The sequence below is a fragment of the Electrona antarctica genome (assembly GCF_951216825.1).
Source record: "Electrona antarctica genome assembly, chromosome: 24".
Taxonomy (NCBI): domain Eukaryota; kingdom Metazoa; phylum Chordata; class Actinopteri; order Myctophiformes; family Myctophidae; genus Electrona; species Electrona antarctica.
In genome coordinates this window covers 4,601,806-4,620,235 of record NC_136803.1, presented here as the reverse complement: position 1 = coordinate 4,620,235, position 18,430 = coordinate 4,601,806, and the positions used below count along the sequence as shown (strand labels likewise).

Sequence of the window (18,430 nt, the reverse complement as noted above, 5' to 3'; positions counted from 1 at the left end):
CTGCTGTGTTGCTAAAACGTTTTGAGAACTTCACTCTCTCACTCTCTCTCACTCTCTGCACTCTCTTGCAGGTCGCCTGCTGCTCCGTCACTGTGTCACTCCCCTCCTCCGGTATGGCTCTGTGGCCTTCTCTTCTCTCTTACACACACACACACACACACACACACGCACACGCACACGCACACACAGATCCAGAAGTTTCCCACTCCTCCTCCTCCTTCAGTCCACCTTCCCACAGAAGCCTTCAGTAGGCGGCCCCGCCCACCTGCAGATAAAAAGCCTATAACTGGAGCAGTAGTTCTTCTATTCTGCTGCCTGTCCTGTCTCACACACACACACACACACACACACACACTTCTCTGACGCCTGTGATATTTCCGACGTGCGACCACCACCACGCACGCACGCACACACACACACACACAAACAAACACAGACACACCCACAAAGGCACACACCGACGAAAGGTAAGTGGCACGTCACTCACAACACTGGCAAGGTGTTAAGCTGCCCTCATCAACTTGGATGATAATTCCTCCGAGGGCTGTTGATGATATGTCTGCTCTGGATTCGGGTTATGCATGTTTTTCTTTTTTTGCGCACGCACTTGTAGGCGTGTTGTTGCTTTAGTGTCACAGTGTCTGTGGTGGGATCGTCCACCGGGCCGGCGTCTGGACTGGAGTGGCTTGTGTTTTGGAAGGTCTCTCTCGTTCTGTTGGCAGAGGAGGGAGAAGGTCTCTCTCGTTCTGTTGGCAGAGGAGGGAGAAGGTCTCTCTCTCGTTCTGTTGGCAGAGGGGGAGAAGGTCTCTCTCGTTCTGTTGGCAGAGGAGGGAGAAGGTCTCTCTCTCATTCTGTTGGCAGAGGAGGGAGAAGGTCTCTCTCATTCTGTTGGCAGAGGAGGGAGAAGGTCTCTCTCATTCTGTTGGCAGAGGAGGGAGAAGGTCTCTCTCATTCTGTTGGCAGAGGAGGGAGAGTGTGCTTTGGCAGGAGCCCGGTGTCTTTTGGCGTGAGCCGTGGTTATTGTTTTCGAAGGGTCAACCAGTACGCACCTGCGACTCACGCAGACACTGGATTGAAGAAAGAGGCAGAGGAGATTTTCCTTCATTCTCAATTGTCAATTCAAAGGGCTTTTTTGGAACGACAAAACATATGTTTACATTGCCAAAGCAAAAAGTGGAACAATACAATCAAAACAAAATGTATTTACAAATGGAGATAGTGCAGGAATACCCACAATGATTAGTCTTTAGAGTGGTTGTGTTCCATTTGATATCCTTCTCCTATCACGGCAGCTCACGAATCTTGCTGCTGTGTTTGCACATTATTGATATGGGAGGGTCATGTTTTCAAAATCTCTGTGGGTGATTGTAATCTGTGGGAAGTATGTGTCTCTGATGTCTTGGTACAGTGGAAAGATGGTTAGGAAATGTATCTGTTTCCACTTCATTTTGTGTGCAGTGGGTGCATAGTTTGTCTTCTCTATATGGAGATAGCATTGTAGTTTACTCTGCTTTTGTGTTGCTTCTTTCCAATTTTCTCTCTCTCTCTCTCTCTCTCTCTCTCTCTCTCTCTCTCTCTCTCTCTCTCCTCTCCTTTTCTGTCTTGTTCTCGGAAAAGTGTTGATGAAGCATGCAAGTTGTATCCACTGTTCGGGATACTGCATCCAAACTCTCATCTGATTAAGATCTGACAGTGTGGGCCAAAGGACATCCAGTGCAGCCACACCTGCAAATAATCAGTCAAAGGTTTATGCATGTAGGTAAATGCACATCCTACGTGGACAATGTTTCCACCCCATTTATTGTGATACGCGGTTGACATGTAGTATTCTTTCCTGTCTATTTTCATCTGGCACTTGGTGTGTGTGTGTGTGTGTGTGTGTGTGTGTGTGTGTGTGTGTGTGTGTGCGCGTGTGCGTGTGCGTGTGCGTGTGCGTGTGCGTGTGCGTGTGTGTGTGTGTGTGTTGGGGGGAGGGGGGGTTTGTGCATTATTCCGTAGGACAGCAGTAGCAATGTTCCCGTGGTTTGAGGAGGACTTTATTTCCACATCAAATGACAAGTAAACAGCTGTAATTCACCACATCCTTTTATCTAACGAGCCTAGAACAAATCGGTGCTGAAGGGAAGCATCATCTTTTCGTCATGGTTTCCTGGTAACAGTCTGAGTTGAAATGACTTTGCAGGAATGGAAACGTTGGTCTAGAAATTACAGGAAATCTTCTAAATGGTACTTTAGAGAGAGCATGGGGAGCCGTCCTTACCGCACAGCAACAACAAACGACAAACAACAAAAGATATATGTTGCACACACTCTCACTTAAAAAATATATACACACACACACACACACACACACACACACACACACACACACATACACACACACACACACATATATCCTGTATGTTTTCTCTTTTTGCAGGATGGGATGGGCTCCATTGAATAGTTGGCGATCTTTAAAGTTATGTCCTATAAAAAAGCTTTTCCAAACTTGCGGTCGGGATCCCATGTGGAGTCGGATATGAACATACTGTAGGGTTTGTAGAAACTAAACATTCCTGCTCGGGGTAGGCGTTTGTTGGGAAAACCATGCAGCATTTAAAAGCTACAATCCGTAACCTGACCTGGGATTCAAACCTGCAGCCTCCTTGCTTGAGAGAGGCCACATTTTCAGTCAAGAGGCGATCTCTGCTCGTCCAGAGGAGAAGTTGCACTTCATGAGCTTCAGGAAGGAACCTCCAAATTGACACTTATTAGCCCCCGGAACCCCATTTGAAAAGATATGCCAGGGACCTCCATAAGAGAAGGGACCTCCAGGGACCTCCATAAGAGAAGGGACCTCCAGGGACCTCCAGGGACCTCCAGGGACCTCCATAAGAGAAGGGACCTCCAGGGACCTCCAGGGACCTCCATAAGAGAAGGGACCTCCAGGTACCTCCATAAGAGAAGGGACCTCCAGGGACCTCCATAAGAGAAGGGACCTCCAGGGTCCTCCATAAGAGAAGGGACCTCCAGGTACCTCCAGGGTCCTCCATAAGAGAAGGGACCTCCAGGTACCTCCAGGGACCTCCATAAGAGAAGGGACCTCCAGGTACCTCCAGGGACCTCCATAAGAGAAGGGACCTCCAGGAGACCTCCAGGGACCTCCATAAGAGAAGATTTTTATGGATCTTGCAGTGATTCTCAACCATTTTAATTTCAATGACCCCCAGTTTGACATGCATTAGGTTACAGGCCCTCATGTAATGTTATATATTTTGATCTCTGGGACCCCAATTTATATTGTAAAATCAATCAGTTAATTTAACTCTGAGCGTGTACAAATGGAACCAAATGGACCCATTTGTACACTCTCTGAGTTACAGAACCATGAGGGTCCATTTGTTTCCTAACTTTCTATCATTTAGGGTCTCTCAAGGACCCATGGGGTCCCCGGACCCCACTTTGACAACCACTGTCCTAGCGCATACATGGGCAACTGGCAGCCCCCCACCTTCACTTAATGCAGCCCGAAGGTTCATATCGGAATAGTTATATATTGTAGTTGTTAAATTCCAAACATGATCCCGCTTTAATTAGTTCTATTATATTAGTAGCTGAATGACTAGTACTCCAATGTATTTGCATTTAAGTTCACAAAGTTAACATAAGTATAACTAAATGCATTTGAAATAATAGAACATTTTTTTACTTTTCCAGGATTCCAATTCAAAAATAGCAAAAGAATAATTCATGATTTCAATTCAAAAATGGCTAAAATAGCTGATCTACAAGCTCAAATCGCTTTGCAGTGTGACTAGACTGTGGTATGTTAAATACAATATAACTTGTACAGATTCATTCCTGATTGCAGCTTTAACCTCCCAGCTTGACACATTGTAAAACAGTTTCTTTGCATTTGCTTGTCACAAATGATCTGACCACAAAGTCGTGTGTGTGTGTGTGTGTGTGTGTGTGTGTGTGTGTGTGTGTGTGTGTGTGTGTGTGTGTGTGTGTGTGTGTGTGTGTGTGTGTGTGTGTGTGTGTGTGTGTGTGTGTGTGTGTGTGTGTGTGTGTGTGTGTGTGTGTGTGTGTGTGTGTGTGTGTCATGCCTGCCCACACCCTAAATCATGACTGAAATCAGTCACAAACTAAAAGAGTAAAATAAGACTTCGACATTGCAATAAAGTAAAGCGTTGGCTTCAAAAATATAATTCAGACGGACAGTTTGGAGGATAATGTAATCTTGAAATATGTGCAGATGGGGTGACACGGGAGAAGAGAAGATGTTTAATAAATATGATTTTATTTCCATGTAGAATAATGGACGAGCACTTGCACTGGGAACAAAAAGTATTAGAGGATGAGACACCTTCATTAATACCTTCATAAACATACCGTAGGTTATGTACCTTCGTTCATTGTCTCCACCAGGCCGAAGGCATGGGGAGAGAGTATGTTTTGCACTCCGTCCGTCCGTCCGTGTGTCCGTCCGTCCGTGTGTCCGTCCGTCCGTCCGTCCGTGTGTCCGTCCGTCTGTGAACAGCTAATCTCTGGCACCGTTGGCTTGATCGCAGCCATACTCTGCACACACACTCCCTGAATGCCAGAGCTGAACCTCTGCCCCAAAGTTTTCACATTGGCCTGTTATAGCGCCACCAGGAGGCCGCTTTGTGCAAAAAATATGACAGTACACCTACAGATTTTGTCCAAACATTACGCAAATTGGTACACAGTCTCTCTAGAGCCATTCAACAAAACGGGTCTTTCAGATTTTTCACACTCCATCCTGATTGCCTAAGATTCGCTTCCAAAGTTCGCAGGAGTGCTCCGTTTCAAACAAAATGCTGCAAATCATGAACACATGGTGTGATTTCCGTGAAATTTTGCACGCACATTCCCACTAGGTCGAGGAAGAAATGCCACTTGAATATTTTCAACTCAGCCTCATGGTGGCGCTATAACTGGCCGATTTGTGTTTTTACCTATAACTGCACCGATCTGTGTAAAACCATGTATGCACACTCCCTAGAGGCCAAAGAAAAACCTTTGCCTGGAATTTTTCACATCTGCTCTTTATAGCGCCACCAGGAGGCCGACATATGTAAAACACATTTTCTAATATTACTCCTTCAGACTTTATCCAAATGTCACGCAAATCGGTACACATGCTCTCCATAGTCATGTGATCATGTGATTTGTTTGATTTCTCATAATTATCCATCCTGATTGGCTACGATTGGCTTCTAAAGTTTTCAGGAGTAGCCCGTTTTGTACAAATTGCCACAACTCCGCAACGCAGCGTCCGATTGCGGTGAAACTGTGCATGCCTATTCCCACTACTAGGCTGAGGAAGAAATGCCACTTGACAGTTTTCAAATCAGCCTCATGGTGGCGCTACAACAGGCCTAGTCGCGTCACACACACACACACACACACACACACACACACACACACACACACACACACACACACACACACACACACATAGAGGATGTGTGGATAATTCCTTAAACAAACAAATAAACATGTTTATATTACTCCTAAACATTTTGCCAAACATCACACACAATCCTATCCTCCTGGTGGAGACCTGTGCCCAGAAGGGCACTTTTTCTAGTTTGTAAGTAAGTTGGACAGTTCTGGGTCATAGAGGTGTGGATAGTTCTGGGTCATAGAGGGTGTGGATATAGTTCTGGGTCATAGAGGGTGTGGATATAGTTCTGGGTCATAGAGGGTGTGGATATAGTTCTGGGTCATAGAGGGTGTGGATATAGTTCTGGGTCATAGAGGGTGTGGATAAAGTTCTGGGTCATAGGGGTGTGGATATAGTTCTGGGTCATAGGGGTGTGGATATAGTTCTGGGTCATAGGGGTGTGGATATAGTTCTGGGTCATAGGGGTGTGGATATAGTTCTGGGTCATAGAGGTGTGGATAGTTCTGGGTCATAGAGGGTGTGGATATAGTTCTGGGTCATAGAGGGTGTGGATATAGTTCTGGGTCATAGAGGGTGTGGATATAGTTCTGGGTCATAGGGGTGTGGATATAGTTCTGGGTCATAGAGGTGTGGATAGTTCTGGGTCATAGAGGGTGTGGATATAGTTCTGGGTCATAGAGGGTGTGGATATAGTTCTGGGTCATAGAGGGTGTGGATATAGTTCTGGGTCATAGAGGGTGTGGATATAGTTCTGGGTCATAGGGGTGTGGATATAGTTCTGGGTCATAGGGGTGTGGATATAGTTCTGGGTCATAGAGGGTGTGGATATAGTTCTGGGTCATAGAGGGTGTGGATATAGTTCTGGGTCATAGGGGTGTGGATATAGTTCTGGGTCATAGGGGTGTGGATATAGTTCTGGGTCATAGGGGTGTGGATATAGTTCTGGGTCATAGGGGTGTGGATAAAGTTCTGGGTCATAGGGTGTGGATAAAGTTCTGGGTCACAGGGTGTGGATAAAGTTCTGGGTCATAGGGTGTGGATAAAGTTCTGGGTCATAGGGTGTGGATAAAGTTCTGGGTCATAGAGGGTGTGGATAAAGTTCTGGGTCATAGAGGGTGTGGATAAAGTTCTGGGTCATAGAGGGTGTGGATATAGTTCTGGGTCATAGGGTGTGGATAAAGTTCTGGGTCATAGAGGGTGTGGATAAAGTTCTGGGTCATAGGGGTGTGGATATAGTTCTGGGTCATAGAGGGTGTGGATAAAGTTCTGGGTCATAGAGGGTGTGGATAAAGTTCTGGGTCATAGGGGTGTGGATATAGTTCTGGGTCATAGGGTGTGGATAAAGTTCTGGGTCATAGGGTGTGGATAAAGTTCTGGGTCATAGAGGGTGTGGATAAAGTTCTGGGTCATAGGGTGTGGATACAGTTCTGGGTCATAGGGTGTGGATAAAGTTCTGGGTCATAGGGTGTGGATATAGTTCTGGGTCATAGGGTGTGGATAAAGTTCTGGGTCATAGGGTGTGGATATAGTTCTGGGTCATAGGGTGTGGATATAGTTCTGGGTCATAGGGGTGTGGATAAAGTTCTGGGTCATAGGGGTGTGGATAAAGTTCTGGGTCATAGGGTGTGGATACAGTTCTGGGTCATAGGGTGTGGATAAAGTTCTGGGTCATAGGGTGTGGATATAGTTCTGGGTCATAGGGGTGTGGATAAAGTTCTGGGTCATAGGGGTGTGGATAAAGTTCTGGGTCATAGGGGTGTGGATAAAGTTCTGGGTCATAGGGGTGTGGATAAAGTTCTGGGTCATAGGGGTGTGGATAAAGTTCTGGGTCATAGAGGGTGTGGATAAAGTTCTGGGTCATAGGGGTGTGGATAAAGTTCTGGGTCATAGAGGGTGTGGATAAAGTTCTGGGTCATAGGGGTGTGGATAAAGTTCTGGGTCATAGGGGTGTGGATAAAGTTCTGGGTCATAGAGGGTGTGGATAAAGTTCTGGGTCATAGGGGTGTGGATATAGTTCTGGGTCATAGAGGGTGTGGATAAAGTTCTGGCTCATAGGGGTGTGGATATAGTTCTGGGTCCTGCCATTTTTCGGCGTTACCAAAAGGCCATCATTTCTCGCTCTCTCCCCTTCCACAGTGTTATCATTCAGTCACTGCACAGAAGCTTCGGCACTCTGAGAAGAGCACGACGTAGCAGATGTGAGGAGTCAAGGTCATGGACCTCCCGCATCCATCCTGCTGCTGGAGTGCAGCTCCGGGTTTTGTCATTCTCTGTGTAGTGTTACACTTGATGTGTGTCTGGTATAGCTCTGGAGGACACGGGATGATGACCCATCACATTTATACAGTTTAGAAAGAGATGATGACCCATCACATTTATACAGTTTAGAAAGAGATGATGACCCATCACATTTCTACAGTTTAGAAAGAGATGATGACCCATCACATTTCTACAGTTTAGAAAGAGATGATGACCCATCACATTTATACAGTTTAGAAAGAGATGATGACCCATCACATTTATACAGTTTAGAAAGAGATGATGACCCATCACATTTCTACAGTTTAGAAAGAGATGATGACCCATCACATTTATACAGTTTAGAAAGAGATGATGACCCATCACATTTCTACAGTTTAGAAAGAGATGATGACCCATCACATTTATACAGTTTAGAAAGAGATGATGACCCATCACATTTATACAGTTTAGAAAGAGATGATGACCCATCACATTTATACAGTTTAGAAAGAGATGATGACCCATCACATTTATACAGTTTAGAAAGAGATGATGACCCATCACATTTATACAGTTTAGAAAGAGATGATGACCCATCACATTTATACAGTTTAGAAAGAGATGATGACCCATCACATTTATACAGTTTAGAAAGAGATGATGACCCATCACATTTATACAGTTTAGAAGGAGATGATGACCCATCACATTTATACAGTTTAGAAGGAGATGATGACCCATCACATTTATACAGTTTAGAAAGAGATGATGACCCATCACATTTATACAGTTTAGAAAGAGATGATGACCCATCACATTTATACAGTTTAGAAAGAGATGATGACCCATCACATTTATACAGTTTAGAAAGAGATGATGACCCATCACATTTATACAGTTTAGAAAGAGATGATGACCCATCACATTTATACAGTTTAGAAAGAGATGATGACCCATCACATTTCTACAGTTTAGAAAGAGATGATGACCCATCACATTTATACAGTTTAGAAAGAGATGATGACCCATCACATTTATACAGTTTAGAAAGAGATGATGACCCATCACATTTATACAGTTTAGAAAGAGATGATGACCCATCACATTCATACAGTTTAGAAAGAGATGATGACCCATCACATTCATACAGTTTAGAAAGAGATGATGACCCATCACATTCATACAGTTTAGAAAGAGATGATGACCCATCACATTTATACAGTTTAGAAAGAGATGATGACCCATCACATTTATACAGTTTAGAAAGAGATGATGACCCATCACATTTATACAGTTTAGAAAGAGATGATGACCCATCACATTTATACAGTTTAGAAAGAGATGATGACCCATCACATTTATACAGTTTAGAAAGAGATGATGACCCATCACATTTATACAGTTTAGAAAGAGATGATGACCCATCACATTTATACAGTTTAGAAAGAGATGATGACCCATCACATTTATACAGTTTAGAAAGAGATGATGACCCATCACATTTATACAGTTTAGAAAGAGATGATGACCCATCACATTTATACAGTTTAGAAGGAGATGATGACCCATCACATTTATACAGTTTAGAAAGAGATGATGACCCATCACATTTATACAGTTTAGAAAGAGATGATGACCCATCACATTTCTACAGTTTAGAAAGAGATGATGACCCATCACATTTATACAGTTTAGAAAGAGATGATGACCCATCACATTTATACAGTTTAGAAAGAGATGATGACCCATCACATTCATACAGTTTAGAAAGAGATGATGACCCATCACATTTATACAGTTTAGAAAGAGATGATGACCCATCACATTTATACAGTTTAGAAAGAGATGATGACCCATCACATTTATACAGTTTAGAAAGAGATGATGACCCATCACATTTATACAGTTTAGAAAGAGATGATGACCCATCACATTTATACAGTTTAGAAAGAGATGATGACCCATCACATTCATACAGTTTAGAAAGAGATGATGACCCATCACATTCATACAGTTTAGAAAGAGATGATGACCCATCACATTTATACAGTTTAGAAAGAGATGATGACCCATCACATTTATACAGTTTAGAAAGAGATGATGACCCATCACATTTATACAGTTTAGAAAGAGATGATGACCCATCACATTTATACAGTTTAGAAAGAGATGATGACCCATCACATTTATACAGTTTAGAAAGAGATGATGACCCATCACATTTATACAGTTTAGAAAGAGATGATGACCCATCACATTTATACAGTTTAGAAAGAGATGATGACCCATCACATTCATACAGTTTAGAAAGAGATGATGACCCATCACATTCATACAGTTTAGAAAGAGATGATGACCCATCACATTTATACAGTTTAGAAAGAGATGATGACCCATCACATTTATACAGTTTAGAAAGAGATGATGACCCATCACATTTATACAGTTTAGAAAGAGATGATGACCCATCACATTTATACAGTTTAGAAAGAGATGATGACCCATCACATTTATACAGTTTAGAAAGAGATGATGACCCATCACATTTATACAGTTTAGAAAGAGATGATGACCCATCACATTTATACAGTTTAGAAAGAGATGATGACCCATCACATTTATACAGTTTAGAAAGAGATGATGACCCATCACATTTATACAGTTTAGAAAGAGATGATGACCCATCACATTTATACAGTTTAGAAAGAGATGATGACCCATCACATTTATACAGTTTAGAAAGAGATGATGACCCATCACATTTATACAGTTTAGAAAGAGATGATGACCCATCACATTTATACAGTTTAGAAAGAGATGATGACCCATCACATTTATACAGTTTAGAAAGAGATGATGACCCATCACATTTATACAGTTTAGAAAGAGATGATGACCCATCACATTTATACAGTTTAGAAAGAGATGATGACCCATCACATTTATACAGTTTAGAAAGAGATGATGACCCATCACATTTATACAGTTTAGAAAGAGATGATGACCCATCACATTTATACAGTTTAGAAAGAGATGATGACCCATCACATTTATACAGTTTAGAAAGAGATGATGACCCATCACATTTATACAGTTTAGAAAGAGATGATGACCCATCACATTTATACAGTTTAGAAAGAGATGATGACCCATCACATTTATACAGTTTAGAAAGAGATGATGACCCATCACATTTATACAGTTTAGAAAGAGCCAGGAAGCCCCGACTTAACAGATTCCCTGTTCTCTATGCTCTCGTGTGTGTGTGTGTGTGTGTGTGTGTGTGTGTGTGTGTGTGTGTGTGTGTGTGTGTGCGTGTGTGTGTGTGTGTGTGTGTGTGTGTGTGTGTGTGGTACGTGCGCGTGTGTGTGGTACGTGCGCGTGCATGCGTGCGGGTCCAAGGCCTTGACGTGCAGCTGCATCCTCCCTTTCTCCCAGCACTGTGCGGGAGAGAGAGGGAGTCTGGGCCTATAATAACTGGCCTGGGATCAGCTGTACCCCGCCAAGCCCTCGCCGTAACCCTGTTATCAGATGGAAATCCTGGCATCTACCTAAAAGCAACTGCATAATGATCTCCACTCGTTGGGAGAGCAATTACATCAGACTGGCAGCTCTAAAATCACATTTCGTACAGTATTGCGGGGCTTCCACAGTGGTGGAAAAAGTGCTCCAATGTTTTACCCATTTTGGTGTTAGCATTATGTTATGCTTTATAGCTATTGAAAAATAGCAGATCTACAAGCTCATAGCGCGCCACCGAGTGGCGCGCTACGAGCTTGTAGGTCTGCTATTTTTTTTAAATCGAAGAACGACTGACGTAGAAACATAGCTTTTTCAGAAAACTGTCAGGATTCAGAAGACATTTTTAGAATCTGATCTCAGGTCAAAATGGGTTAAGTAAAAGTATGAATGCTGTAATTTAGAAATACTCTATTACAAGTACAAAGTCCAGAATTCAAAATGTACTTGAGTAAAAGTACAAAAGTATTGGCACCCGGGACCCCCGGCACTGGTGTCCGGACGGCGCCATTGTTTTCTGCCGCTGGCGTCTCGTGCCTAAAGTATCTCCAATGGGGCTCAGTGAGGTGGATCTGAGGTGGAAGTGCAGGAATGTAACGTTTTCTCACCCTATCTCCCTTAGAGAGAGGGTGAGAAGTTCAGTCACACGAGAGAGACTCGGAGTAGAACCGCTGCTCCTTCGCCTGGAAAGGAGACAGTTTAGGTGGTTCGGGCATCTGGTTAGGATGCCTCTCGGGCGTCTCCCTAGGGAGGTCCTCGAACGCACGTCCCACTGGGAGGAGACCCCGGGGCAGACCAAGGCGCAGTTGGAGGAAACACATCGACTCACTGGCCTTGGAACGTCTCGGGATCCCCCAGGAGGAAGTCACTAATGTTGCTCTGGAGAGGGAAGTCTGGAGCACTCTGGTGGAGCTGTTGCCCCCGTGACCCGACTACGGATAAGATGGATGGATGGTGTAATTATCGCAGGTGGCGCCATCCAGCAGTGCAGGAATTATATTGCACTGCTCCTTGGATCCTCATGGAGGGTTATCAAAGGTTTACAAGCTGTTTTATAGGCGGATAACTTAGTTTTGTTTGTTGTCTTAGTTTAGCCTTTCTTATATCTATGGTATGACGGATTCATATGTTATCACTGCATTATATTCACCTTATCAACCGTTATCAAGACGTTGGCCAATCATGGCCATATTGACGTTGTTTTCAGTGATGGCACTCGGCTGTGTTCACTTGGGCTGCAAGCATGCAGGACATAGCCTGGTCTAAATCACTCTAAATCACTCCCCCTGCTGGAGTCTGGATGTGTCGAGGGCATGGAATGTAGGGAGCACTAATATTTACTATGTACCTATCGGTACGCAACTCGCTGAGTCAGCTGTGGTGGCCGTCGCAACGCTCGGCGGTGCCTCATGTGGCTCAAGGCCACCAGACCAGAGACGGTGCGCCTCCGTCATGGTCATGGTCATCGTCACAAAAAGCAAGCGCTCCCTCACTTGTCAGTATAGTTTCACTTCCGCGTTTCCCAGTATGTGTGATTATCACATACTGGCCTCATTCCAACGTCCTGATCACGCACATACTGGCCGTATTCCAACGTCCTGATCACGCACATACTCGTGATTATAGGCTGATAACATCACATACTGGCCGTATTCCAACCTCCTGATCACGCACATACTCGTGATTATAGGCTGATAACATCACATACTGGCCTCATTCCAACGTCCTGATCACGCACATACTCGTGATTATAGGCTGATAACATCAGAAGCGGTTGCATGTGTTGTGTAAGAGCCAAATGACCACCATATGAATCTGGTCAACGGCACACAGCTGCCATCCATCAGCGTCCTCATTGATTCACTCTTCAGCTCCTAGTAGTGATAATTGCAAACAGGCCAAATCATGGCTAGAAAAGCATGACCCCTATAACACCGCATTAAATCATATCGCCTGCGTCCGCTTTCTCATGTTTACGTTGACGGAGGTGTGATTTCTTTTCGGCGCCTGTGAGCGAGCGGTGGTCTCCAGAGTGTGAAGTATCACGACCCCGTCATGATCATGAACTATAGCTGCAGGGGTGCACGCGGTACGTGTGCTTGGCGTTAAAGTATAACCAGCAACTAAAATATGCACTGCGATGTCTCGGGGGGGAGGGGGGGAGGGGGGGGGGTGTTCTGTTGGACCTGGCTGATACCTCGTATGTCTTGGGGGGGGGGGGGGGGGGGGGGGGGGGTTCTGTTGGACCTGGCTGATACCTCGTATGTCTCCAGCTGCTTTTCTCTTTGTTCCCACAGTCAATCTAGGCTAAAAAGGTGTGTGACCCAAAATAAATTGCAATAGTAATCATTCAAGGTTTTGTATGATCCTTAGGGTCATCCAAATATTAAACATTGTGAATTATATACATTTTGGATCATGGCAAAGTCAGGGGTTGAAATTTGGGTACCATTAACATCCAAAATGTCTAATTTGAATTATGCTTTAAGTAGTATTTAACGTGTCAAACTAGGGGTTATTCATGATTCTGAATCCATTCCAAGCATTAGTTTATTTTATTTTATTTTATTTATGTTTTTTTTGTGGCTTTCGCCTTTATTTTTATTTTTTTATGGAGGGACAGACAGTAGGCTGACAGGAAATGGGGAGAGAGATGGGGGGTGACATGCAGTAAAGGCCGTCGGGATCGGGAGTCGAACCTGGATTACCAGCCAAGGTGCCTGGACCATTGAGCCATGGCCCAGGCCCCAAGCATTAGTTTTGCACGAAAAACACTCCTTGAGCTAAAAATGGCCATAGCCAATTGTCCATAAATGTGCTGACCTCATCCCATTTGTGATGTTGGCTATGGCCGTTTTAAGCCCAAGTAGTGTTTTTCGTTGGTTGGTTAAATTTTTTATTTAACCAACCTCTTAAAGATGGAGTGCCGTGATTTTCCCCTCGCCCACAGCTGTGTGTTGTATGATAATGGGGGAGGGGTTAGGGGAGGGGATGATTTTATGATGTCACTAACGTGGTGTATTCCGATTGGGCCTTTTGACTCAAAAGTAAGAGTAATGTTAACGCCATAGTTAGACACATACAAAACAGAAAATGTATCTTTAAGCCTTTGCTGTATGCCAAATAGTGAAAATAGCCGATCCACAATCTCACCATGACTCGCATTGTGATTGCCTTGTGAGCTTTTAGATAATATGCTATTTTTAATATTTCGAAATAAAAAAAGAACGGAAAATTGTGAAAATGTAGGCCTATAACGACATGCTCAAAATAGGGATGCCCGGTTGAAAGTGGTTAATTAATTAAAAGATAGTACTCGACCCCCCTCTGTATTTTGGATACTGTGCAGTAGGCCTATATGTTGCAGTTTTTCACCTGCCAAATGTTGGTTACGTTTTTGAGTGGTACAACCACTCCAAGGAACAGCAATGTCCGTGTTTGTTAACCTATGTGTGTGACTATGAGTACCAGTAGGGGAAAAAGTGGCGCTGTTGTGCCAGAAACAGAGAGAGAGAGATAGTGCTGCACTGTTGCCTGCTAATGAGAGACAGAGAGGGGGGGGGGAGGGAGGGAGAGGGGAGTTGCACCACTCAGTTCACACGGGTGTGTTTTTATTTTGTAAGGATGAAGTAGATAAATTCCCAATACTACAGTATGTCTTAATTTGTCCAGGACAGGCTTCAGACACGCCTCCTCAGGAGACTTCACTCAGATCTGAACCCATTCTATTTGACGTTGGGAACGCCCCTGGCAGGGTTCGAACCCACAACCTTCCGTATGAAAGGCATACGCTCTAACCGCTACACTGGGGCGAATACTATGTCTTAATTACAGGTTAATAATGACAGAATCATTTTATCCCGGCATATCTTTGTCACAGTAGCACCTTATTATCCTTACTATAACTCGGGAGTTCCACTCCAGCACTAAAACCATCTGGACTGCTACGGAAAGGAGGCCGTATATTTCTTTCAATGGCATATTTTTTTTTACAGTGTATCTGTGTAACAGTGTAGCTGTGTAACACATTAGCCTAGCCTTCCCAAGGGCAGTGATCACAGCCCATTACTATCATCGTTGTTCATAAGCGCTGGCAAAGGTACTCCTTTTAACTGGTTTGCACTTTAATCTGCTGTTATGCTAGGATTGTACTGTACTTTACTTTCAGTAGTAATGTATTCATGTTAAAAACACATGAATACATTACTACTGAAAGTACATTTTAATGATGCAGCTGCTTAAAGCGTTAGTTCAGATTTTTGGACTGAATATAGTGGTTGCAAAGGAATTAATTGATTGCCTGAGTCCCGTGGTGGGAGTTCTGGTCTGGTTTTGGTGCATATTAAGTAGTTCCAGTCAGTTAGCGTCAAATAGCGTCACTTGTATTGTTGACCTATTTCTATCCATATATCGCAACTTTCATTCAACTTTGGCCCCTCTGTCACATGCATGGAACTATATTCTGTGTCCAGTCACTACTACTACGCCAGCAGCAGTACAAAACCATGGAACTATATTCTGTGTCCAGTCACTACTACTACGCCAGCAGCAGTACAAAACCATGGAACTATATTCTGTGTCCAGTCACTACTACGCCAGCAGCAGTACAAAACCATGGAACTATATTCTGTGTCCAGTCACTACTACGCCAGCAGCAGTACAAAACCATGGAACTATATTCTGTGTCCAGTCACTACTACGCCAGCAGCAGTACAAAACCATGGAACTATATTCTGTGTCCAGTCACTACTATGCAGCAGCAGTACAAAACCATGGAACTATATTCTGTGTCCAGTCACTACTACGCCAGCAGCAGTACAAAACCATGGAACTATATTCTGTGTCCAGTCACTACTACAACAGCAGCAGTACAAAACCATGGAACTATATTCTGTGTCCAGTCACTACTACTACAGCAGCAGTACAAAACCATGGAACTATATTCTGTGTCCAGTCACTACTACGCCAGCAGCAGTTCATTGCGGGAAGCTATGCTGTCTAAGGCTCATCTAATGTCCCATTTAACTCATCCTTCTGTAGTTCGAATATATTCAATTTGTAGGAGGATGCGATTCATGAAAGAAACATAAATATAAACATAGATTAATACAAGGTGTCCGCCCTACAGAGAGGATACTCAAAGGCGTAACTATGCAGGACTTCTTCTTTTTTTTCTTTTTTGGTGCAACATTTCCAACAAAATTCCCAGCATACCTTCATCTCTGTAGAGGAAAGCGCTGCATACTTTAACTGGCAAGGAGCACGTGGGTTGGAAAGTCACAGTCCTGCATGCTCCCAGACAACAGCCAGATCAAAACCAAAAGCTTGGAACAGATTGTGAAGCCCCCTTGTTCGTTTTGTTTGTTTGTCACTCACCCAGACCGTGGAACAACCACGGATGTTGTGGATACACAACGCATGTCATGTAAAATCAACGGTCGTGGGATGGTTGAATTCATCGGTGACCCCCCCCCCCCCCACCCCCGGCCTTTTCCTAAACATATTAAGGAACAACTGCTGGCTTTCGGATGCAACAGAATCCCCAAGAGGTAGTTCAGTTCTGAGCTCTGAGCTGCCATTGACTGTCCAAACCCCGGCCCGATACAAGATACTCTGTTCTGAGCTCTGAGTTGCCATTGACTGTCCAAACCCCGGCCCGATACAAGATACTCTGTTTTGGTTCAGTTCTGAGCTCTGAGTTGCCATTGACTGTCCAAACCCGGCCCGATACAAGATACTCTGTTTTGGTTCAGTTCTGAGCTCTGAGTTGCCATTGACTGTCCAAACCCGGCCCGATACAAGATACTCTGTTTTGACAGAACTCAAGGCTAATAGGAAAATAATTCTGCTCCCAGTCTGCTCTCCGCATGAAATCTAAATTGTGGTCGGAGCGCCAGTGACTTGTGGTTCTTCTCCCCCTAAATGCAGGGGAGGGGGAAGTCTGTCAGTGAGAGGTGGGTGAAGGGGTCAAGAGTGTGTGTGTGTGTGTGTGTGTGTGTGTGTGTGTGTGTGTGTGTGTGTGTGTGTGTGTGTGTGTGTGTGTGTGTGTGTGTGTGTGTGTGTGTGTGTGTGTGTGTGTGTGTGTGTGTGTGTGTGTGTGTGTGTGTCAGTGGTTGGGAGGAGAACAGTATATGTGTATGCAAACACTGCAAGCGTGCACCCCCCCCCCCCTCCCCTCCCTCAACATGCTTTGTGGTCAGCCTTGTAATTTGGAACAAGTGTTAAAAATGCGAGGAGGGCCACCATAAAAAAGCCCTCCTCCTCCTCCTCCTCCTCCTCCTCCTCCTCCTCCTCCTCCTCCTCCTCCTTCTACTGACCTTCACTCTGCCTCATAATCAGTGGTGGAAAGTAACTAAGTACATTTACTTAAATACTGTACTACTCCACTACATCTCAGAGGCAAATATTGTCCAAAATATTGTATATAAATAAATATTGTAGATCTGCTATTTTCAAAATATTTGTATACATTTGCAAACTTGAAATGGCACATGGAGTACTTTCTACTTTTGGCACTTTAAGTACATTTTGATGCGAGTACTTCTGTACTTTTACTCATTGTACATTTTGAATTCCAGACTTTTACTTTTCTGCATTGCAGTATTGATACTTTTACTTAAGTAAAACAATAGAGTACTGTTTCCACCACCGCTCCACTCGGCCTCATCATCGATACCCACAGACCTCATCATCGATACCCACAGACCTCGCTCTATGAAGAGATCGAGTAGGTGTGAAGGAATGTTGGATACGGGAAACACGCGCGCGCACACACACACGCACGCACACACGCGCACATTCATGCACGTGCACACACACACACACAGGTCGGGAGAGGAACTGGGTTGGGCGGAGCGGATCAGTGTAATGTTTTCTTTCGTTTTTGACATGCGAGGAGCAAACGGAACAACAACAACAATCGGTTTGCACTTTGCACCCTTTTGTTGTGTCGTGTCGTGACACAGAAAGTACAGAAAGAAAGTACAGAAAGAAAGTACAGAAAGTGTTAAAAGGATGTTTTAGATGGCCACATCCACCAGTTTAGTTTAGTTTAGTTTAGTTTAGTTTAGTTTAGTTAGGAGCATTCCCATTAGCTGCTACACCTGGCAACAGGCTATTCTTCCTCACAGAATAATATACATACAAAAAGTAAATAAAATAAAAACAAGTTTACAGATATCACAAAAGAAGATAATACATTACAGCATAAAAAATATGATTAGTGCATTCACTCTAGATAAATATTACATAATACAT

The 18,430-nt window shown here is 43.8% G+C and overlaps 1 protein-coding gene across 1 annotated transcript in view; it reads left to right on the top strand.

Moving 5' to 3' along the window:
• Nucleotides 1-344: 344 nt before the first annotated feature.
• Nucleotides 345-18,430, top strand: part of LOC306917012 (uncharacterized protein) — a 40,610-nt gene continuing 22,524 nt past the window's right edge. Inside the window, exon 1 of the mRNA XM_079495131.1 lies at nt 345-467. The gene's annotated coding sequence lies outside the window, so the exon portion shown is untranslated. The remainder of the gene's footprint in view (nt 468-18,430) is intronic.